General features: G+C 45.8%; 1 long non-coding RNA gene across 2 annotated transcripts; it reads left to right on the top strand.

Annotated features, from left to right (window-relative positions):
- The first annotated feature begins 1,118 nt into the window (after window positions 1-1,118).
- On the top strand, window positions 1,119-23,033 carry LOC129382350 (uncharacterized). Of its 2 annotated transcripts, none has more exons than XR_008610428.1 (3): window positions 1,119-1,289; window positions 6,579-6,704; window positions 22,701-23,033. It is a non-coding gene; the product is annotated as an uncharacterized lncRNA (long non-coding RNA). The 2 variants fall into 2 exon arrangements; XR_011894970.1 differs by lacking the exon at window positions 1,119-1,289 and adding an exon at window positions 2,881-2,973.
- The last annotated feature ends 814 nt before the right edge of the window (window positions 23,034-23,847 follow it).

Raw genomic sequence — 23,847 nt, 5'->3', positions numbered from 1 at the left:
CTCCTGCCAATTATCTTAATCTCATTCAGTAGTGGTTAACGTCTGCCTGCCAAGCAAACCATGCTATGCGCACGTAGGTGCACATTACCTTTGTTCATTATAGACAATTCATGCTTCCGTGTCCGGTCACTGACGCATCTTCCCGTTTGGTCCCCGCAGGACTCCCTATATTTAAGCAGCATCTCGTGTATAACGCCCATCGCACATTTCACGTAGGGTCTAGTGTAGTTTTTTCTGGCATCCTGACTTTTTGTCGACGCGGCTTATGCGCGGACACAGTCCAGCCAACTTGCGTGGCCCCTAGAAAACCGCAGCCACACCAAACCTATTAGCGACTTTGTTCAAATTGTGAAAAAGTTGGTGGACGTATGGCACCACTGCGGGTTTGCGTTCTTTTTGGTCAGGCCTAGGCATATGCTTTTTTTTTTTCCTTCGCTTTCTGGAGCAATGCTTTGAGACTGGCCCTATACGACTGAGCTCGGGTAGGCGGCTGCGTGTAGCCTCGCCATTTGCTTATGAAAACTAGCCTGCATCACGTGACGGCACGACTTCATGAGAGCAGAGTCAAGGCCAAGAGTGGCTACTGCTATTTTAACTAACTTCTGAATGTGCCAAATCGTACGGCAGCAACTCCTTCTGGGCGCGTGGGCTATATAGTGCCAACAGACGTGGTTTTGGCCAAAAACTAGACATATAGAAACTGAAGAGTACCGTGGGAAGGAATTTCATGTCTAAATAGCATTCCCTTGTCTTGTAGCCTAAAATCACCTAAGACCTAAAAAAACAGCGTTCTACCTCTCGTTTCCCTACTTTTTTTCTGTCTTTATTTTGCTGTTAGCGCAGCAGTGTATTTATATGAAATTATTGATTTCGCTTTCACAACTCATAAGAAGTGCTTAGGTGTCCTTGGATTTTTTAAAACTTTGTATCTTATTTGTTCTGAATTTGTAGCAGAATTTTTCGGCAAGCTAAAGCCTTCTCACATTTATGTGTTCTAAATTATAAGGTGTGGTATTTTAGGTTATCCGTTTTTGCTACAACGTTTATCTTTTGCATCGTAACACCGTTCCACATTACGAGATGACTAATTGAGGCTGCCACATTTTGTGCAGCGCCAAGCAACCAGCATCGTGAACTCCTTGAAGCGCTATCACAACGTACAGGTGCCTTTGCTCCTGTCACTGTCCTTTGGCGTCTTACAATATGACGTCAAGAGAGACCACAGCAACGAAAGTCCGCGTTTAAGCGGGCTTAACTGTTCCACCGCTACTCTCCAGCCGTTCACTACGGTAACAAACATTTTTGGGGGAAAAAGACACTTCATTCGCAACTTCTGGCTGTGCGATAATGATGAAGTGTATGCATGCAATACAGTCTCCGAAGCTTCGCTTTTCTTTTAGATCAAGCCGCATAAAAAGTTTAGAACAAGTCAGTGTAATTCAGGCATGCAATTCTTCCACTATGCAATAGCGCTGGGTAACTTAGAAGGAGCAGTCCGAAACCGTGATGTCATCAGCAGCCATAATGAAATTGACGTAGCTACGTTAGCAAAAAGAACTTCAGAAATAAGCAGTTCTACGTGCTGATTCGTTGGGTCTGGGCTTCCGATTATTTAAAATAGGCAAGGACGCCACTTTTTACACGGCAGTTTGTAATTGTAAAGAAGTCTGTGTTTATTTGTCACCAATTCTTGACTATACCATCATCCAGATGTGTGCTTCACATGAATTAAATGCAAGGCCTAGCATTCGCAGATATTGTCATTCAAATGATACTCTCACTGCAACGTGACAATATCATTTTTATGTATCGAGATTATCATATATCTTTCTTTTAAATCTTTAGAATGAGGTATTGCTTGTAATAATACCATATTGTAATTGCATCTAAAGGTATTAAAATAGTTTAAGCCAACGGGAATGACCTTGAAGTAGAATAATTTGAACTCTCAGAATCGTTCACCGCAAGATTGTGATGGCACCACAGAACTTGGAGCATATCTTGCAGCAATATTACAGACAAAATGGGGAGATTAGTGCGGCTTCCCCCCAATTCCGAAAATCACAGGCCCTAAAAAGCCCATTATCTTCTAGAGGCTGCTGATCTGTTCATAAATAGAAGCACAAGAAATAAAAGGCGATCTATTTAGGAAAGAAAAGCGCGCTGTTTTGATTAGATAGTGCACTTTTGTGTACGTATGTCTATACTTTACTATGCTTGCTTGCTTTGTTCATCTCGCAATGAACGCATTTGGCATCGTCCTATGGTATGAAGGCGCATAATTTTAATGAAAGCTCAATCAGGAAAAAGTATCTTCACAGTGCTTCTTCAAGGAGTGACAATGTAACAAAGCCTGTGGCTTAGGGGTAATGATTTATTCGTGGAGGGCTAGTGGCTTCATCTTTGACATTATCTCAAACATTGTAGCTGAAACAAGGACACCAGTAAGCGCCTGTCCTGTGATGCATGTTTTATTGCGATGACATTTATACGGACGCTCGGAGCGTACTAGCGGCGTCGGTACAGCCGCCGGCGTAGTAGTGCTGTCCCGAGATCAACGGCGCATGTGCAACCCGCACGCGCAGGGCAGAGTATAGAGGCGAAGTGGACTTACCATAAACGCTTCGCTCAATCCGCTCGCTGGCGGAATCAGGACAGTGTTCCGCCTATCGCCTGCTAGCAAAAGCACTGTGCGCAACCGCATTATAAGCGCACTATCGTTTCCGGTAAACGAGATACTAACATTATCTGATGTACTACTGGGTGCCAACTGACGTCGATCGCGCGCATGCGTTGTGAGACGCCTTGTTGCTATCTGGGCGCTGTTCCTTCTGCTCAGACGCAAGCGCCTTGCGAGGTTCGTAGCGCCTACATTTGCCACCGCCCGCGTATGGAGAGCGCAGCATCGGAGAAGCACAAGCGCGACGCTAAGCCTGGCTACCGATGTCAACGTTTCGCGCTTCGGACGTAACGGTGACTTACTGTTTGCGGTCTTGATTTAGTCTGATGGCGTGAGGTAATGTTTCAAACAGTTTATTTTGTCGGGGAAAAAATGTGCTTTATAGGCAATGTAGTAAAATATCTATTATGGCGTGACTCGCTTATCTACTACGAAAGCGTTTCCTTTTGCATGCTTCTGTATTAAGGTAAGCGTAGCGGTTGGCCAACGGTTAAATAATATACACAGGAAATGGTTACGTTGATATTTTCGGATGATCGATTCTAAGCGTTTTTCTTTCTTTAAGTGAGACGCAAAATTGAACCAAATGAAGCATTCAATTAGAAGTATCGAGCATTTTGACAGCTAACGTAACCACCGCACTGTATTAACTGTTTATTTCTGGAAAGAACCAAAACACTGCATGAACAGCGCTGTGTAGTCGCAGGGAAAATGCATGCTCGGTGGGCAATAAAGAAGCACTGACATCACTATCTCGACAATTCATCTTTTTTTTTTTGCGTTAGGGATTGCTCCTGCAACTCGGCAGCCCCAAAAAGATATTGGCGAGCCTCAAAGCGCGGTAAATAATTTTTGTAAGCAATTTTCTTCGAATAACTTGTTTTATTATTATAAGCGCATCTTCCTTGAAGAACGGATGCAGAAGGTGACCATTTGGGAGGTGGTTATCGACACGTTATCGCACTCGCTCGAAGTTGCTCTTTCTTCTGCTGCCCCACCGCTTATTGCGGGACTGCATGCAGCAGGGTACTTGAACGCCGAGGAAACGTGGGCGCGTTTAAGAAATTCGCAACGCTTTGCTTCCTAGTGGCCTTATTTTGTGTAAAAATGTCACAACACATGCACCTTCTGGGAAACAAAACGAAAATGTGTGTGTACAAAGCGGGCGTAGTAAATTATTTGAACCGCTCTGTGACTTGCTAGTGTTTCATATAGCTTCGTGGTCCCGTACCTTAAGTTAACGCAAGAAAATTGGCGGAGTCAAAAATGACATGACAGGACTCATTTAGGTATCAAAGCTCGGAAACATGGCAAATACTTCGATAACGCAAAAAATATTTCTTAGTGACAAAAATAAAATGCAACAAATAATAACTGAGGCCATTACATCTGTGAGGAATGGGCTAAATGTCACTCCTTATGCAGATACAAACATAGCAGAATACATCTTGCGGTTTTCAGCGGGTCAACAGTAAAAATGAAGGAGTAATGTCGCCTGAAGAAATGTGCCTCATTAGATTTAGATTATTATTGCATTCGTACCAGCCTGTAGATCCAATGCGTGCCGAAAATGTACAACTGTACGCTGCATAAAACATCAGAGGAAATCACAGGCGTGCATCTCAATAACCATATGCTGTGGTCGCGGTACTTATTCTTAATTTGCTAGAGATTTCTGACAATGGTTGTGAAAATTAAAAATTTAATAAGTGGTCAATGCGAAGTATATGTTAAAAATGCATGGCAAAGCAGAAAAGCATCATAAAAATGTAGCCTTTCAGATTGTCATTAACTCCTAAGCAGTGAATATCACGTGAACAAGCAGAAAGGACATTTTATGTCGTCAGACTGCCGTGATACACAAGCGGCCCTTTCACGTATTTTCTTCTATAGACTTCGACGCTAGAGTGCTTGTAATAATGAAAACTAAAGCAGAATACATTTTCCATGTCTGACTTTGGTAAAAGTATCTAGACAGCAACACGTAATTACTGTAGATCAATTTCAATATGGCATTCGGATTCAAAGCTCTGAATTTTGCCTAATTATGATGGTGAATAATCTGCAATCTACTGGCATCTGTAATTAAGTTGCCACGCTAGGTTAAGCACCAGAAAAGAATATAGGCGAGAACAGGTAACTCTCTATTGAAATAGCTTCATGCGAGTAATGGTGCACGAGTTGTCTTGACTTCAGCTAAAACGTCATGTGTTATACTGTTTACATGCGCCCGCCCGACAAGGTCATCTATACCAACAGGCTCAAAATTATCGATGCCCCACTGTAGAAAATATGGGAAACATTCACGACGAAGTTAGTGAAACTGTCTATTTTCTAGACAACCTAATATTTCGTGCCGGCACTCACAAAAAAATGGTTTTCTAGAGTAAACGAGGCATACACACGAAAGGAAACGCTATACCTTCAATAAAGCAATGTGGCGTATGGATAAACTGCCTTCAGTAAATGTTGCAATATACGTTGTGGTCACCTAGTTCCTGACATTACAGGTTACCGATCCGCGTACTGTAGTGGTGCTATTTTCAGCAATCATGAAATGTTCAGAATGGGTCTGTTTGTGTAACACTGGCAAAAATAAATAAATACGATATGAAGTTTTGATATTTCTTGCGCACGAACGCGATCTTCGTCGTGCAACGCCGCTCAAAATGCAAACAACTACTTTATGTTAACAATGCATTGATTTGCAGATACTACGATCAGTGCAGAAATTATTGGGTTACAGGTGCGCGGTATGGTGGTACTATGTAGCACTGACTTGCCGAAAGGGTGATGTTGCTTCTGTGATTTGAGACCATGCCTTTGCGTCCGCAGCCATCTGCGAGCGATATGACACACAAAAGGCGTCAGACAAGGGTGGTCATAAAGAAGAAGCGCTGTGAAAATATTTTTCCATCTCAAGCAAAATAAAGAAACATTTGCAAGTTTCACTCGTACGCGAAGCAGTGAAAGTGACAGCAAGGACTAGCGTTGCGCTGACGGCATCTGAGAAAGCTCGCTTGTAGATAGAGGCCGCCGAGGCGTCAAAGCCGTCGCTCCTTGACGGTTCACGAGATTAGACCGAGCGGAAGCCGTGGGCGTGTGCAACCGCCCCACCAAATAAGTTACACAGTGTTACTTTGACTTTACTGTCCATTCTTCTCAGGCCAGTGTACGCGCCACGGTGCGGTATGCTCATGGCTGATCAGCAAGGACGCTAATTTGCCTGCGCACACTGCACACGCCAGCAGAGCAAGCCGAAGCGGTATCCTTTCTCTCACGAAGCCGATTGAGTCGGAGCATACGCTAGCGTCCACTTCACCACTTCTTTTTTTTTTTTTTTTGTCAAGTGCACTGGGCGTCTCTGTACTGGCGGGCAACTTATGTGGCAATGAAGGGAAAGCTACGGAGGCAAAGCACGCACCAGTAAGAGCGCTTCTGAAAAAAGTCCCGTGTTTTCATCCACGTTAGTTTAAGCTGGGGAAGAGAAATCATGAACACATTATTAGCAACAGTTCAACAAAATAAAACGCACCACTGAATGTAGAAGTTGACTTATTTTGCGGCTTTTCCCTTCCGCGTCTGGACCAACGCGAAACCGTCTTACTTATAGTAGCTGCGCCGATTCAGCGTCTCTTCCGAGCAACCAAAAGCGCTGTCAAACACTGGCGGACTACTTGTCGCCGTAGCACACGTTCAGCAGCCACGCGCGCCTAGCTTTCCCTTCATTGCCACAGAAAGTTGTGCGCGAGTGTACAGGCCTTCTAAGTTTGCATGGTCATTAAAACTATCACACGACATCGGTGGCGGTGGCGGCTCCAGATACGGTGGAGTTTTGAGAGGTCGTGTTAATAATACCACAATAAAAGCTGGTCATTTTTTTTTTTCGCTCCTAAAGGTATGTGGTACCAAGTCAACCTTTAAGAGCGGTGGAAACGGAGAGAGCATGCTGTGCCATTACGAGGACGACACAGTGCACGGTAGATGGCGCACTTTCATGACATCAACAGGCATCGTCAATGAAGTAAGATATTTACATTCATTATAGTTCTCGTCCTGTGAGGGCAAATTAAGTTTTACATCGAACCTAGAAATATAGGCTCACTGCCTAGCTACATAGTGGTCATTGCACTGTAAAACACATATGGGATGAAAAGTTGAAAATCGCTGGTTTTTGTCGCAGTAGACACAACAAAGGCATGTCTATTCCCCTTGTGGCAAAAAAATATTATAGATTCATAGGCAAATATTAGGAAACGTGGACAAATCGATCACATAACCGGAAACCCCACTGAACTTATCATTTTCTACGCTGGTAGGCTACCACCCACACTGAGACACGTCATGATCATCACCAGACTTCTTTTTGTTCACAGCAGGATGAAGGCTTTTTCCCAGAGATCCCAATTACTCCTCTCTTGCGCCACCTGATTCTGTCTTACGGCAGTAAATTTCACGTAATCACACCACTCAATTATCTGTCGTTCTGAACTGAGCTTGGCTTTCCTTGCACCAGCATGTACCGAAAATGCGGCATGTGAACAACAGATAACAGTCGATTTAATTAAAGATAGAGGAAATACATACCTGAAAAACTTGCGCATACGCAGTTCCTCAAGACTTCAGACGGTTCGAAGAATGCTTACGTTATACTAATTCATACGGATGGGGACGTTATTGAAGTGGATGAATATAGGCGCGCTAGCTTGCTTGTACAAGCTATTCATCAAGGTAATTTCCAATAGACTGCGGCCGACACTTGCCTTCAGCCAAGTGACTTCAGGAAGGGGCATTCTACAATTAATCAGATTCATGTCATCAGTCCTGTTCTTCAGAAATCCGCGGAGTACAACAAACCTCTCTAATTGGCGGAGGGTTCGGACTAACGTTCCGGGTAACGGCTAGCTAAGGTCTAAGGAGACAGGCCTAGCCCGTCCCCACCCCGCAGCGCACAAAAGGGGGCGCCGTGGCGCGCTCCCTGACTCACAGGTTAGGTGTAGGGACCACTCCCGCCTCGGTACAAACCAAAAGTGGGTTTATCCCCTGTCATGCACAAAATGCGCGCACAATACAGGGTTTACGTCACTAGGGTGACAGCCGCGAACTACGGATGAAAGCTCCCCGGAATTCCGCTCAGCAACAGAGGCCCTTCCAAGCTCGGCTCTCCCCGCAAAAGCCGTTGTTCTGATGGGCACGAGACCACGTGGGTCCACACGTCCGACAGCCATAATCACCCAAGGTGAATTTGGCAGGCGAACGCGCTCACTTACCTAGCATGGGGAAAGAGAAATGCCGAAGAGGGGGCGTGAGGGGCCCGCTCCTCGCCCACTGTTCGTACGAGTAAAAATTTCTGTGGGGGGTTTTACGTGCGAAAACCATGTTCTTCTTCTTATTAGCACGCCGTAGGTGGAAACTGCGGATCAATTTTGACCATCTGCTGTTTTAACGTGCCAGCAATGCACCCGAACGGGCAACCTTGCATTTCAACCCCATCGAAATGCGGCCGCTTTTTTTCGTAGATTACGAAAACCCGTTTTGTCCAGCAGGGATACTAGCGGTCACGGAGGCATCGCGTAGTCGAGGAGTGCAAGAAGCATACGTCATTATTGTAGGAAATATCTATAAAACTCCGCAGCTGCCTTAATTCACCACAAGAACCGCGGAAAAATAGCGATCAAGAAAGGGGTCCGGCAAGGAGAAACAATTGCTCGAATGCCGTACGCTGCATCTTTAGAAAGAGTGTTCAATTCAAGCTACTGGACTAGGAAAGATCAGGTGTGATAATCAAGGGCGAATGTATCAGCGACGTACGGTTCGTAACTTACATTCTCCTTTCAGCAACGCTGAATATGAGTAGCAATAAATGAAAACACTCTGCGCCGAAAACACTCTATACGACGATACATATTTTTTTCTTCTTTCGTGCCTCATTCAAAAGTAAATGGTAACTTACTTTGTGGATGCCCTCTGTAAAGCATTGTCATATGCTTGCATAGCATCAGCAGAAATAATGGCGAGTTCTTCCGCATGCCATCCGCTAGTTAATTTCCTGCGCATAAAAGGTTAATCAGAATATAAAATTTTTTTGTTTACACCAACTCTACAATGAGCTTCTCGGGAAGTGCCGCGCTGTGCATGAAAACATGATTGCAAGCTAACACGCCGCAAGATATCTACTTCACACCATGTGACGTAGTCAAACTTTCTTAACCTAATAAACTAGAAAAGATGCAGAATGTGCAGTTGAGAAGGGGGACAAACTGCAGCACAGGTGGCCACGCACGAATCTCAAACATGATTGCAGCAGCAGCCAGATCAGGAGAGCCTTCATAAGAGAGCACTGGCTACCCACAAAAGCTTGCTGTCGCAATTCACACGTGAGGCACCTTCTAGATACATGAATACAACATCTGCACAGTAGAGGAAAACAAAGCGAAGAAGGAAATTAGAATGTCCATATTGGAACTTCGATTAGAAGTATGTATCAAGGAAGAAGTTTGCTCATATTAAAAATAAATTTAGACAATTCTTTCCCCTAAAGCACTTGGTTTTAAAGTGGGTATGTGATGATTTTTAAAATTAGTAGTATATTTTCTATCATAAGAAGCCAACAAACACTGAGACCAAGGAGAACATAGGAGAATTTACTTGTGTTTAATAGATGAAGTAAACAAACGATAAATTATTGGAAACGAAAGGGGATGAAAAAACTAATTACCGCAGGTGGGGAACGATCCCACAACCTTCGCATTACGCATGCGATGCTCTACCAATTGAACTACAGCGGAGCTGTTTTGCCATCCACTTTATCGGGTATTTATGTTTCCTAGTAAGACCCTGGGAGTGTTAGACAGCGCCACCACTCACAAACCATGGCGGCGGATGTGGAGCATCCTTTCTGCCGTAGGCGTCATGAGAACGGCATCTTTTTCTGTGAAGGCAACCGGTCAATAAACCCACACATGCTACCTGAAGGCATCAATGCCCTCGCGAAGAGCCCACGGGCATGCTCGCGCCAGCGAACGCTGTTGGCACGCAGCGATGCGTGGACGGAACGCGTGGAGTGATCACTTTTCTTGACCGATCTTCTTGCGTAGCTTCCACAGCACTGATTGCTATGTATGGAACGGAGTATAGCGACTGAGAAGCCACTGCATACAATAACTGTATTCATGCAATGGTTCATGCTGGACGTTTGTCCACATAGCCAAGCTGAAACATGGCATCCTAATCAGAGGGCCAAGGAAAACAAGTGGCTATGTTCTGATAACACCTCCAATTGATATTGTTGAAATAGATGAAAAAAATACAGAACAGGTAGAATTAGAGATATATCAAAATTTTGCAAAGCACTTCTGCATATTGCTGGAAAACGCAGCATCATGCCTGTTCGACAAGTGTATGTATGTGTATACAATCACTATCTCAGACGCACGCTCCAGCACAAGCTACCTTAGGGGATTCATTCGGCAGGCGCCAGCCAGGTGTTAATGGTGATAGAGTCAAGTTTACCTTAGTTCTTGCGTGGAAGCCACAGGCATGTTTTATAAAGCGTAGCAGCAAAGCATACCTTCTGCAGCACACACAAAAGATTCGAAATTAGACTCCTTGCTGATGATGTACTCGAAACTCCCGTAAAAAAACTAAATCCCACAGACAACTTGCTAGAATGCAGAACTCATCGCGTACTGGCTTGAATAACATTTGTGCGTTAGGGAAGCAAGGTGCAACGTACAGTGTTGTAGCAAATTTTTATTCATATATGAAATATTAGTAAATGATGACACAACAGCACCCGCCGTGGTTGCTCAGTGGCTATGGTGTTGGGCTGCTGAGCACGAGGTCGCGGGATCGAATCCCGGCCACGGCGGCCGCATTTCGATGGGGGCGAAATGCGAAAACACCCGTGCACTTAGATTTAGGTGCACGTTAAAGAACCCCAGGTGGTCGAAATTTCCGGCGGCCTCCACTACGGCGTGCCTCATAATCAGAAAGTGGTTTTGGCACGTTAAACCCCATAAGTTAATTTTTTAATTTGACACAACAGAGTTAATTTGTGAGTTTACATAGCATTGACTACCTAGAGGTTAGCTTTGTAAGGATTAGGGAAGCTAATTAGTACTAGAAGTGAACTACGTGAGCTAGTGCTCAAAAACTGGAAATAATAGTGGCATCTTATGAAGCATCAGTGCAAAAGAGTACCCACTTGTAAGCGATCAACCTGCTATTTCACCGCGATGTGCACCCTGGTTTCAATCCCTATTGAATGCGCTGTGCAGACCAGAGAGTGCACATTAGCTTACACTGATCATAAGAATGCAGTCCCATCATCAGGCTAGAGCCAAGAGAAAAGAAGGATGTCCAGCCGTCTACGCAGTGAAAATAATACAAAATCTGGCTCATTAGAAGTTCAACCTGGAAGCCCGCAAGGATCAATTTTGGGCCACCTGTCCTTTTTTTTAAAGTGAAGCTTTCTTCTCCTCTTCCTTCGACTTTCTCACTGCTGCTGCTTCTGCTGTTGCTGCTGTCTGGCACACCTCGTCGGCGAGTGGTTGAGAACGTGCGTATACATGACAGAAGCATGGCAGGGAGGAAAGAAGACGCGAGAAAGAAACTAGCTTGGACCGTTCCAGCTCGTCGCATCTGTACAATACCCCCTAAAGCTCCCTCGGCATCGCCACATTAGCCTTTTGACAGCTGTAGCTATCCGTGGCCTCCCACAAAAGCATTGCAGAAACGGCAGAGCTTACCTTTCTGCTAACGTCCAAGACCACAGGGAAGCTAGATAGACTAGCAGACAGGAGGGGGGAGAGGGGGCACAGAATGGGTAGAACCGACGCAGATGCGAAACAAGTGACTGACAGACGTACAACACTTCGCTCGCAGTTCCCATACAAGAAGGGGATATGTAGAGGTAGGAAGAAGGCGGCGTGACAAGGCAGTGGAACGCTGCTGCTATACACGTAGTGCACCCCTATAGAGACGCCACTGATAGCCATCTAGTTGGCTGTTTCAAAAGTATGCTCGGGAGCAGTAGCAGTCGACAACCCTTTCAAGCAAGGATAGCTGAATTTCGCGGCTGCGATTTCTCATTTGCTCGGGTGCCAGACTGCTTCTTCTGTGCTGACAGCTGCAGCAAGGACGCTGGCCTCTAAGGGAGCGGACATGAACACGATGTTACCGGTGTTTGGGACAACCCGGTCCACATACGTGGCAGGTGCGTCCCCCAGACAAGCGCAATAAACCCCAGTTACACCAAGTGGAGCTCATGGTAACTAGCATCTTTGTTTTGTTGAGTAATATCTTGATCTTTTTTTTTAATTTACCTTTGCCGTAATACTGCTTCTGTACCTCAATACTACGCGCACGTCTTTAGTGCAGACATATATCTCAAACAAATCCGCGCGATGCGAATTCTCTACATGCTGTAGTTATCTTTCTGCCGGTGAATACATTTGAAGTCGCCGAATCAGTTCCGTCAATGTCGCCTCAAGAAGACTAGTCGCGAATTTATTAATGGAAATGAGTACACTAGCCAACGATGTCACCAAAACGCGCGGTTTAATAATAGCGCGGGTTAGCACTGTATCGGAATGTAATACTGCTGCATAAGCCGGCGAACTGCCGTTCGCGCTGCAGTTCTCGCAATTTAAAATTCCTTTGGTCACCTGCTTGCAAACGCACTAAGCTAAAGTCTGACGAGCTTTGCAGTAGTTTCCTTTTTTTCTCCAATGTTAAAAGAGAGAGAGATGCCACGTGATATATTTTAAGTAAAGCAGCGCCAAACCAAGTAGATAGGCGCTGGCGGCAAGTTCGGGTTTAGTCCTCTGCAGCATAAGCATAATAAAACAACTGTAGTTGAGCACAAAATGCACATGGGCAAAGGCACTACGTTGTGAAACAAACAAACCACTCGGCGTGGTAAGTCTGCTCAGACGGCATCGACGTGTAAAAACTTCCCCAACGTGACGCGAACATTTCACTAAAAATGGAACAGAAATACCATGTACAGCAACTATTACCAATTCTCGCCCTGAATTACCTATTTTCTTAACACATTTCCCAAGAAAATATTTAAGATGTCCTCGGGCAGAAAGAATAAAGCTCTTAAAGAAGTACCTGCCTGTTATCGTTCCGATAAGACAGAGCGTGATTTAGACCTTTCACGAACAAGGCAAGGTTAAAACCTCGCACTTAAAAGAGCAGTTCTCCATGAAGCAACTAGCAACAGATAAAACATGCATAACATAGATCCAAAAACACGAAGTGCGTGACAGCAGGTGGGAGGATTTACTGGGCCGCATAAAACCAACAATTTTAGTTCTTGTAAGCTTCAGTAGACTTACAACACGATGTGCTCGTGAAATCGCGCTACCTAGCTACCGCAGCACAGTAAAGAATCGGCAAACGGCAGAAGCGGCAAGCGACATCGAAAACTTTAGCGAAATGCCTTTAAACCGCATGCTGTACTTCGGACGCATCGAACAAAACATGGGCAGGCCGTGATCAACTTCGTCGCTGACGTCTTTAAGCATGATTGAGGGCGAAAAACACCGAAACGACGAAAGAAAGCATGAGAACAAGAAATTTCCCGAGGTACGACGCCGACCCATGGCTACCGTTGCTCGCGATCATGAGGCTTTGCGGGTAATGATTCGAACCGTATCGCAGGCTTGTTTTTACCTGTGTTTGAGCACCCCACTTTGCAACCATTCTTCTTGGACCTGCCTTGAGGTTTTGGCCACTACACACATGCGAAGGGTGTTGCTTATTTTGTTCTGAGAACGTGAATAAAACAGCAAAGCACGATCCTCGACGCCGAGAACTAAGGAGCGCAGCTACCGCCTTTCCCGAGCGCACTTCGCAAGACCGCCGCCAGTGGCGCGTTCATCATCGCGCACTACGTGTATATACACGAGAGCGTTTGCGGGCAAACTTGATATATTTAGGTTGAAGGTACGGTACGGTACGTTTCAGCGATTACACCGCACAAATTTGTCAGACGGACAACTTAAGCTATCTGTACAGAAGCAGAGTCGCATCAAAGCACACCGTAGGGTCTACACGACACTTCCGAAGCGGTCGCGCGACAAATCAACATTTCTATGCGCACCGCGGTCGCTTTCCGGCTGTGCCATGACTGGAGGTCGCGGGTTTGATCCCGACTGCTGCAGCGACATTTCAACGGGGGCAAAATAAAAAGAATGCTTGTGCATTTAGATTTAGGGATACGGTAAATAACATATCATTCCACATATTTTCGAAACAGTATATGGCACTTCACCGAGTTATCGAGACATCCCTAGCGCCAACATATTTCCTTTTCATGGAGTGTAGGCTCTTTCGGAGTGTTCTGCAAACTCCGCATATGCCAATTTTCCAACTATCCCTGTCTTGCGCTAACTGACTCCAAGTTTCACCCCAAGATTTCGCAATTTCGTCACGCCAGCTAATTTTCTGCCGTTGTCGAGTGGGCTTCTCTTCCTTTGGCAGCCATTTTGCAGATCTAATTTTTAACCTGTTCTTTGTCCACGCACTGCATGGCTTACCACGTTTATTTAGCCGATTAACATTGTTTGTTTGCTTCAGCCATTTGAAACTATCTGTCTTTTTATCGATCGTGTGATCGATCTATATGTATGTATATTGATGTAACCACTGACGCCAGCACAATGGCCCAAGTTGTCTACCAGCATAGGGCAATAGGTATGTGCCCGTGATCGTGAGGAGGCCGTGGTCGTTCCACCGCTTTCATTCAAGTTTGCCATACGACTATCGTCATGCCGTTGTAGTCACGCCATCATCGTCATACACGCTTCTTGATACCGTATTCGTCACGCCATTATCTTCATACGCGCGTCTTCATTGCATTGTCATCATATCGTTGTAATGCCATCGTCGTCTTTCTGTCATCGTCATACATTCGTTGTCATTCGTCGTCATCGCGATGCCTTCGTGGTCGTTCCATCGTCGTCATTCAACTTTCATCATGCCGTCGTCGTCACGCCATTGTAGTGATACTGTCGTAGTGATAACATCGTCCGATCCGGTCGTCATCATACCGCCTTCAATGCTACATTCACGTCAATCCTTTTTCGGCATTCTACAGTAATCAGGTTGCACGTCGCCATTTATTTGTGGTTATTCTGCCGTTGTGACGCAATCGTCATCATTTCGTTATCGTCAAACAGTACCTATCGCGCATCTGTTGTCGTTGTGCGGTCGCGGTCGTGCCGTTATCGTACTTAACATTCGTCATCTGACTCTCATCGCACCACCTTCGTCGTAGAGGTTTTCTGATACAATCTTCGTCAAGCCATTTTGCCACATGCTCATCCGCCATCATACCGTCCACATGCGATCGTCATCATTGTGTCGTCATCATACAGTCGTCGTCATGCATTCGTTGTCTCGCCGTCATCTGGACGTTGCAGTGGCTGTTCTATCGTCGTCATTCTAACTTCAAACATCCCACTGTCGTCATGCCATCGATGTCGCGCTATTTTCGTCCGAGAGTCAGCGTCACACTTTTCTTGTAATCCGTCATACTGCTTTTGTCAATACATCGACGGCATTACTTTTTCATTCTATCGCAGTCATACTGCCGCCATTCAATCGTGATTATGCAGCTGTTGTCACGCAGCGTCGTCACTTCGTTATCGTCACAGTCGCTATCATGCATCAGTTATCATACCGTCGTCGTGATGGCGTCGTAATCATGCTAGTGTCGTCATTCCCTCTTCGTCATCCGCTTGTGGTCATACCGCTTTTGCAACGCCCATCGTCATCCCATAATCTTCATGCAATCGTCGTCAAGTGGGGTGGTTCGTAGAGTACCATCGCCACGATTTAACGATAGGCATCTTGTCGTCGTGATTGCGTTGTCGTCATACCGCCTTTGTTGTTCCATTGGCTTGATTCCTTCACCGTCATTTCATCGTCGTCGCAGCGGTGGGATCATGCAGTCATTTTCAACCCGCCTTGCTCATGGGCGACGTTGGCAAGCGAGTGCCACAGCAAAATGTTAGGATACCGGAATATGTGTCATATAGCCGAAGCGACGGAAGTCCCAGGGACTACTGTATAATGGTTACCTCTCTAGATTACTGATTTCGACGTGTTCTAACCGTTTTCTAACCACTTAAGGCCATACAGTAGTTAGTACTAGCACTGCACTTTCAGAATCAGTTCAAATTTTCCCGATCTGGCGATGTAGTGATTCTTGAAGGCACCTTTTTGCGAACTAATCTGCATACGTTGTAGCGAAAAGGAGCGTGGCTGCCAACCTCTGCCGCGCTCGAGGAAAAAGCATGTCGCTCACAATTAAGCCGCACTTGCATCAAAATGTTTTACTCAGATGACTCCCAGCAACTCAATAACTACATTATTAAGGAAAAATGAGACGGCCATCCAAAGGTAGCTAATTGCTACAAAGGAAACCCATACGGGTTCCTGGAGAGAAAAGTTTTGCAGTTGAAAAATTTGTCGCATGCCGGGGCTCGAACCAGGGGCTCACCGCCTTTCCTGGGCTGCAGCTTTACCATCTGAGCTAACCACGCGCCTAGCAGATTGCAGGGCGAGGTCGAATTTATCAACAACTTGAAGCAAAGGCAAGATTTTAACGCAATAGTTCTGCGGAAACGCGAAAGCTACAGAGAATTCTTAAGGGAAAATGAGACACCCACCCAAACGTCGCTAATTGCTACAAAAGAAACTCATACGCCTGGTTAGCTCAGATGGTAGAGCGGCTGCCCCGGAAAAGCGGTGGTCCCGTGATCGAGACCCGGACCAGGGCGAATTTTTCCTCAACTGCGAAACTTTTCTTTCGAGGAACCCTTATGGGTTTCCTTTGTAGCAATTAGCCACGTTTGGGGGGATGTCTTATTTTCCCTAATAATTCTCTCCACCTTGCAGGTTTCCGCAGAACTATTAGGTCAATAATTACGTTATATCGCCGACTTTCCCGTCCGGCAGTGATGAGCGGTGATAATTACCCGGAAATGACGCCAACTGTTCACTAGTGCGCTTTGGTATGGAGCCCAAGTCGTTTTATTCCACCAAAGTGTATTTGTGAAAGTCCGCCGCATGTCTAGCATGTGGACCTGGCATTTTCAACCGGTTTTTCAAGAGTTTCCATTACGCTTCCCTCGTAAAATCCCAGCAAGGCGTGCTGCCGGTGTCACTGCACAGTCATCGAAAGACGCTCTCGTGTCGTCGTCCCGCGCGGCTGCGTCGCCAGAAAAGCGTCGCGCTCGAAACTATGCTACCCCAGAACTTCAGTTTAGTGATGATGGCTCGAGTTATGATTCCGAAGATGACAGCGAAGTAGATTCAAGCTCTGACGGCGACGATGTTTTGAGTCACCATGGGACATCTTCCGCTTTTCACCGGGGAGTTTCCTTTACGGCCGTGACCAGTCTCCTCCGTTGTGCGCGCTTATCTGCCGATCACTTTACACAACCTAAGAGCTCTAATGATTATCTTCAGGGTGCATACTTAGCTTGGTCATGATATGCTACCATCGGAAGCCAAGAAACTTCCGTTCAATTTCCGTTCAACTCCCGCTCCATAGCAAATCTCGGCCCAGCAGCACTACGGAGCAGCGCAGGACAGTTAACAATGGCGTGGGATTTCTTTGTACTCTCCCCTCTGCAGAGGTAATAAACACAACCTGCAAAAATGCAATCGGATATGCTTGGATGCATAATTCTGTCATTGCCCAGCTACGCTTAGAGCGATGGGTCCTGAAAACAAGTGCATGACTCTGGTGAAGTACGTTCTTTGGACTTCTCATCGAACCTTCCTCAGAAGATGCCGAAAAGGTTGAACTGCAATATGTGTTACGAGGACCGCAGCGTTGAACAAAAATCAGTCGTCTTGTGGTAAACGTGAGGCGTGCGCCTATGCGTCGCAAAATCCAGGAACTACCTCACCGCATGGTCAGAGTGATCAACTGGTCTTAGTTGCTTCCTTGTATACGAAGAACAGCGGTGTAATGAGCATTAATTTTTTTCAGACACTATTCCTAGGTTGTTTAACTTTGAAATGTGTATCACATTTTTTTTATTGTTTTTATCATCTGGCAGCAAAAACGACACCATCTTTAATTTTTATGTTTTACCTAATAAATTCTTTTCTTTGGAAAGGCTTGTTTTTGGAAAGAGCATTTCATTATTTACAATATGCTAAGCTGCAATGTGTGCTAGCATTTCATTTGTAGTGGTAAATAAATTTTTCCGAGACTTATAAAGAACGACCACTTTCTCGCGGTAACTAAAGGGTTATATAAGCGTGATTGGAAATACTGTGTATCGCCACATAGCTCGATCTCTGATCGAATTAAGTATTATTTATTTTTCAGGAAGGTTTCCTTTCTGCTAACCGTTGTTATACAGGCTTGTTACAATCGTGTGTACAGGTACTATTATGAGCAATATGAAAGGGAACACAGGAACGCGTAGAAAACACCCTCAGACCCAGCTATATGGGTGATACGCAGCGGCCACCGTGGGAAACAAAGTGGAAAGGGGGACGCTGTTCTAACAATTGTTCGCACTCCCACCGTGCGTCTGCAAAGCGCGGTACTTCGCATCGCCAGCAGACAGCGATAACACTGTTCGATATTGCATCACTGGTAACCTTTTGCGTCGTATCGTTACAAAAGGTAACACTGTTCCTGACTTCGATACTGATTTGTGGTAAATCTTGTAAATCGGGAAAAAATGGTATTTAAGGGTGAGTTCAAAATAAGTTTATTGGCGCTTGCCGAATATTAAAAAGATATTGAAGCAAATGAAATACGGCAATAGCGTCATCGCAGCTTATCCTCGTCATTTGTTTTGTTCGTTGGTGGTCTAATAACGCGTCATGCCACCGTCGACTTGAACGACGGCCTCCATCCTTTGGGGCAGAGACGCGTAGAGAGCCTCGATGAATGCGGTATCACGCTGAAGGCACTTCCACTCATGCTCTATTGCTTCCCATAGTTGGTCGGATTTCGCCAATTCCAGTGAGCTCTTCGAAAGCTCCACTTTCATACGGCCCCAAACGTGCTCTATAATGTTCATGTCGGCACCCTTCGCGCACCACTGAAGTTGCATTACCCCTCGCTCTTCCAAAAGGCGCGCCACGTCTTTCGATGTGTGAACGGGAGACAAATCCTGCTGGAAAAAATAACACCCATCCGGGTGCGGCCCGTTCAACACATAGGGGATCATCTGGTGCTCGAGCAGAGTGCAATACGCAGTACTGGTGAACCTCCCATCAATTCTCACCAGTGGGCCTATGCCTTCGTGGGAAATCGCCCCTCAGACGTTCACAGAGACGCGTGGACTAAAGCGTGTGTTTTCGGTCCGCCACACTCTCTTTCGTTGGTCCCAGCGGCTCGAGAACGTGGACTCATCAGAGAAAACTACATACTTCCACTCACTCTCGCTCCAGCTGTGGTGTTCAGTAGCGAACCTCAGGCGAGCTGCTTTGTTGGCTGCGGTGAGCAGAGCTTTCTGTGCGGCGATGCGACTTCGCAGTCCTGCTTCTCTGAGCCTTCGTCGTACCGTGCTGTCGCTCAAGTTGTCCAATCCAAGAGCACCTCGAACGTCCTTTGCACTTTGGAATGTTTTGTCGCTGACGGCAGCCACGATGCAAAGGTCTTGGTCGTTCGTTGTTGATCGGGCTCTTCTGCGGTGCGGCGCATCGTTTATGCGTCCTTCGTGTCGGTAAGCCTGGATAATCAGGTTGACCGTTTTCAATGGGCGGCCTGTCACGAGAGCAATATTGCGCTGCGTATAACCTCTTTTAGACATTTCTATTATATCTTCCCGCTCTTTAAGAGGCACTCGAGGCATCTTGAGGCTACAAAATCAGAGTTGACTGCTCTGCGTGGGCCACTGTAGTGTGCGACGTGAATTTTTCTGAACGAACTTCGTGCAACAAAATCGCACGAGAGGCAGTTTATCAATGTTCTTTTTTAAAATTTTTCTTTATTCTATTCCTCTGTCGTTATTGGCTCAATCGTCGCCGCTGTTCGAGGTGCCACTGACAACAGGGTGCGTCGATTCAAATAAAGAATCGGTTTCAAATACAGGGCAAACTTGGTCTCGGAGTGCTATCAAGCGGTTGCGCTAAGAAAAAAAGAGAATTTAAGAAAAGAAAGTGAATTGGTGTAAGTCACTGGCGACGATTACCGTCTTATCGGCTGTCCGACGATCCATGACGTAAGCTGCTCCTTTGTATAAATGCCAACGTGGTGGGAGTGCCAACAGTTAGTAGAAGAGCACCCTCCTTTCCCCCTTTGTTTTTCACAGCGACATCCGCTTATCGCTCTGAGTCTGTTTCGAGGCTGTTTGCCACGCGTTCCTGGGGCCGAATCTTATAACGGTTCGGAATACGAACCGTTCGCTTCGCCGCTTACGTCACTAGATGTGCCACTCCCAAGCCGGCGGTGGAAGAAGGGGAGGACGCGACCAATAGATGAGAGGGTGCCACCTCTGAAGTGTACGCCACTATATGACGAGGTAATCGAGGAATTGCAGAATGTTTCTGCTTGCTAAACAAATGTAAAATATAAATTAAATATTATACGCCAAGTTCTGAAGTATAAACGTGTGGTGCTGGGCGTTTACGCAATGCAGAAGTAATTTATTAATGTCATTCTTTTTTATTCTCAGCCGACAGGCGGTATCGCAAGCGTAAATGAGTTGGCAGAGCGCAGCGCTATGTCGTCTGCTACCAGGAGCTCGCACGATGCACGCAACAGGAACGCACTGCCGGCACTTCTCAAGTAGCGAGCGCGACAAAACCGTGAACTGGTTCTTAGGGACACCTTTACTAGCCGAATATATCAATTTTCCATCTTTTTTCGCCCTTCGTCATCGGCTCGGACATGACTCGCTCGCCGCCGCGCTGCCGCTGTCCCTGCGATAAGCCCCACGGCGCGTCGCGTGATAAAAGCAATGGAAATTGAAATCGAACATTACGATACACGGGCCCTGCATTGCCTGCGCGAAGTCAAATCGAATAGTGTGGTTCTGACGGTGCGCGCGGTGCCGTAAAATTGAGTAACAAAGTGCGGCACTCCCAAACAAGAGAAAAAAAGGCAGCCAAATAAGAGATCTCCACAATGTCTTCCCGTCCTGACTGTATAGTTTTATCAGCTGAACAAAGGAAGTGCTGAACGAGCCTAGGTTGAACCCTTCTGACTGCTGAACGGCGATCTGCGAGCTATTCACGCTGGCGATAGCACTGAGAATTCGATGTCACCATGCAAATATCTCCTTGGCATTGGCTTTGAAGCTGAGGTCACGGGAAAGCTGACCCAGCCCTTCAACCGGCCAACACAGTAATTGCGAGAGCAACTTTGTGGACAGTGTCGGCAGCAGAGATCTAGGTCATTCCGATGAATGCTTCACGTCCGACCGACCTCTGCGAGCTGCAGGCCGGTGGCGATGAACCGCAGCGCGCAATATTCCTTCCTCTGCGTGGAATGGCCACTCGTACGCTTGCACCTGAGTCCCCTCCATTTGATAGCGTAGCCTGCAAAAGGTCTACTTAGAAAGCCGGCAGGGGCGGTGCAACTCATTATCCGTCCCTTCTTCGAACGCGTATCGCGCTTCCAGCCGTGGTCGACACCGAAAGAGGAACGCCAAGCAGACGACGAAGGCAAGTAATAGCCTGCGAAGCAACCAACGCACGCGCGCGCGACGCCCGCGTGTCTCCGGGGTCGCGCGACCGGCGCGCGCGGCCATGGTCACAAGCCAAAGCCAAGCCACAGCAACCGAACCCAAAGCGGACTACCCCTTCGCCGGTTCCTACGACCGGTTCGCTTTGAAGATAATTGACAGATGCGTGAGGTATTCAAAAATTGCGATACCGCCCCGCTGCCTCTGACGACCTGTGACGTAATCAAAATTTTGGCCAATCAGGTGAGGCCAAAGGAACGGTTCCCCAACCGAACCGTTATAAGATTCGGCCCCTGTGTTCCCTTTCATATTGCTCATGATAGTACAATCTGTATTGCAGTGAGTTGTAGTTTCGTTCTTGTGTTGGTTTACACCACTGTTGTCCTGTGTAGAGCTGAGGAGCTCATGAAGCAACGGCTTTTTTCGCTGTTAGTCCTCTGCTAATTGGAGCGAAAATAAAGGTTTATTTATTTAGTGACTGATTGTTTCAGTGACTGACTGATTTACAGCCATCAACTGTCGTGTTGAGATAGAACAAAGACACAGAAAGGAACCAACATATGTGGGCGTAGGTGCTACGTACGCGTCTTTTCGTTCCTTTCTATGTGTTCTACAGTTTCTGCTGCTACAATCACCAAAGAATGAACCAACCAGCTCGGCTAAACATCTTTAGTTCTGCAGCAACGTTTCTTTACTTTAATCTCCACAAAAATATCGGCTACAGCCGTGTGCTCTTTGTTGCATAACGCTTTCTTAGGGTTTCTTAATGGCACGCCTAACATTTTTCGCGCATCAGATTTATACTATCTTTAACTTGTCCTCAAGCTTCTTCGTTAACTTCCAAGTTACCGTCCAGTATATGAACAGTGACAGAGGCAAGCTCCCGGTCAAAATTTCGCAATGCCCGTTGTTTGCGTTCCAACCTATTTTTCTCAATAAATATGCAAAAAGAAAATTTATCTCCAAGAATGCAGCCACTAAAATTCAGAAATAAAATGTTCCGTATCGGCCACGGGGCTTCATGGCCATGCATCAGAACGCACAGGTGCAATTTGATCAATTGGCCGTCGTACTAAAAAAATACCGCGCAATCTTTCCACCATGTATAAATATCCTGGTATAGTGACTTCGCTATCTTTACGAGCAAATATTTTGCGTTCCCTTACACTTATCAAAACGTCGCCTGGAGTGAAAACTCTTGTTCGACCACTGTACGTCACTTCCCTTCGCTGTAGGTATAAGCTGTCAGTTGTCAATGTAATTTCTCAGTGGCTCCATTAAATGAGTTTGTACTTAGGGCCTTTTTCCGAATGTGAACCTAATGTTTTCTTCTTTTTTTTCAGACAGGTTTGGTACAGCGTGTGCTTGACCCCTCAGTCGCTGCTGGCGTCGGCTGGGCTTTTTACGACCTTGAACTCGAGGATTCCAGCGGTGACTGCGCTCTATACTGGGGTGGAACGAAGGAGCAGACCCAGATGTTCGCTTATTTTCGACTAAAGACTGCTGCGAAAGAAATACTAGCGCTGAATGCAACAACTATATCTGATACCAATGCCATAGGAAGCAACGTGGAAAGCTCCCAGCCGTTACTTGTCACTGAAGTTGCAGTAGCGCATTCAAGAGAATATGAGACAAGCGTGACGCCCAAGCATCTTTAAAAGCCAAAATACAATACCAATAACGACCTCCCGATTGTGTGCTCTTTTTTAACAAAACGCGCCATCAATCATAAATGTGAACTAGGACACGACAGAGATTTCCAACCGAGGTTGCACACACGTTGTGATCTATTCAAATCGTTATTCACTTTATTGCTATTATTCTGTATCCTCTTTTTCAAAACTTGAAGAAGTCGCAGAGCAGCAATGCGCCAACTTTATGTGTAGACATTTCCTTTTGGTCATTACCGTCAGTACGGTGGACATGCGTTTTGTTGATTTATTAATATTGTCGATGAACTTCGCGAACTGTTGTGAAATATGAAGCGGGGGATGATGTGACTTATGTGACTTAAAAAGGGCAAAATCGCCCCAGGAGACAATCACAGATTCTGGGTTACTAAGGCAGAGGCCTAGTACAAGAGTTCAGGATATTGTTAAAGTGGCACAGAGGTGTAAAAGATATAAAATCAAGCAAGTAGTAAGTTGCACTTGGCATATAAATAAAAAGAATGTGTTGAAGTTTTTCCAGGAAATGCCAGGCGTATTAAAATAACCAATTATGAGTATCTTATGGTTAGCATGGACCGCTATAACATACTAAAAAGAGGCCAGAATAGTTATGTAAGTCTCAATGTTCATTTCAATGTTCAGCCGCAACAAAGAAATTATCTACTAATAGCCTATTACTACCAGCACCAAAAATCTAATATTTTAATAATAATAATATGAATAATAATTGCTATATATACATAAATTCGTCGATATAGGTAAAGCCCACCAAAGCTTCGCTGTTCGACCTTCTTCACAGAGTGGAAGGCCTGAAGAATAT

The sequence above is a fragment of the Dermacentor andersoni genome, chromosome 6, assembly GCF_023375885.2.
Source record: "Dermacentor andersoni chromosome 6, qqDerAnde1_hic_scaffold, whole genome shotgun sequence".
NCBI lineage: Eukaryota > Metazoa > Arthropoda > Arachnida > Ixodida > Ixodidae > Dermacentor > Dermacentor andersoni.
This window is presented reverse-complemented; position numbering and strand designations above follow the sequence as displayed.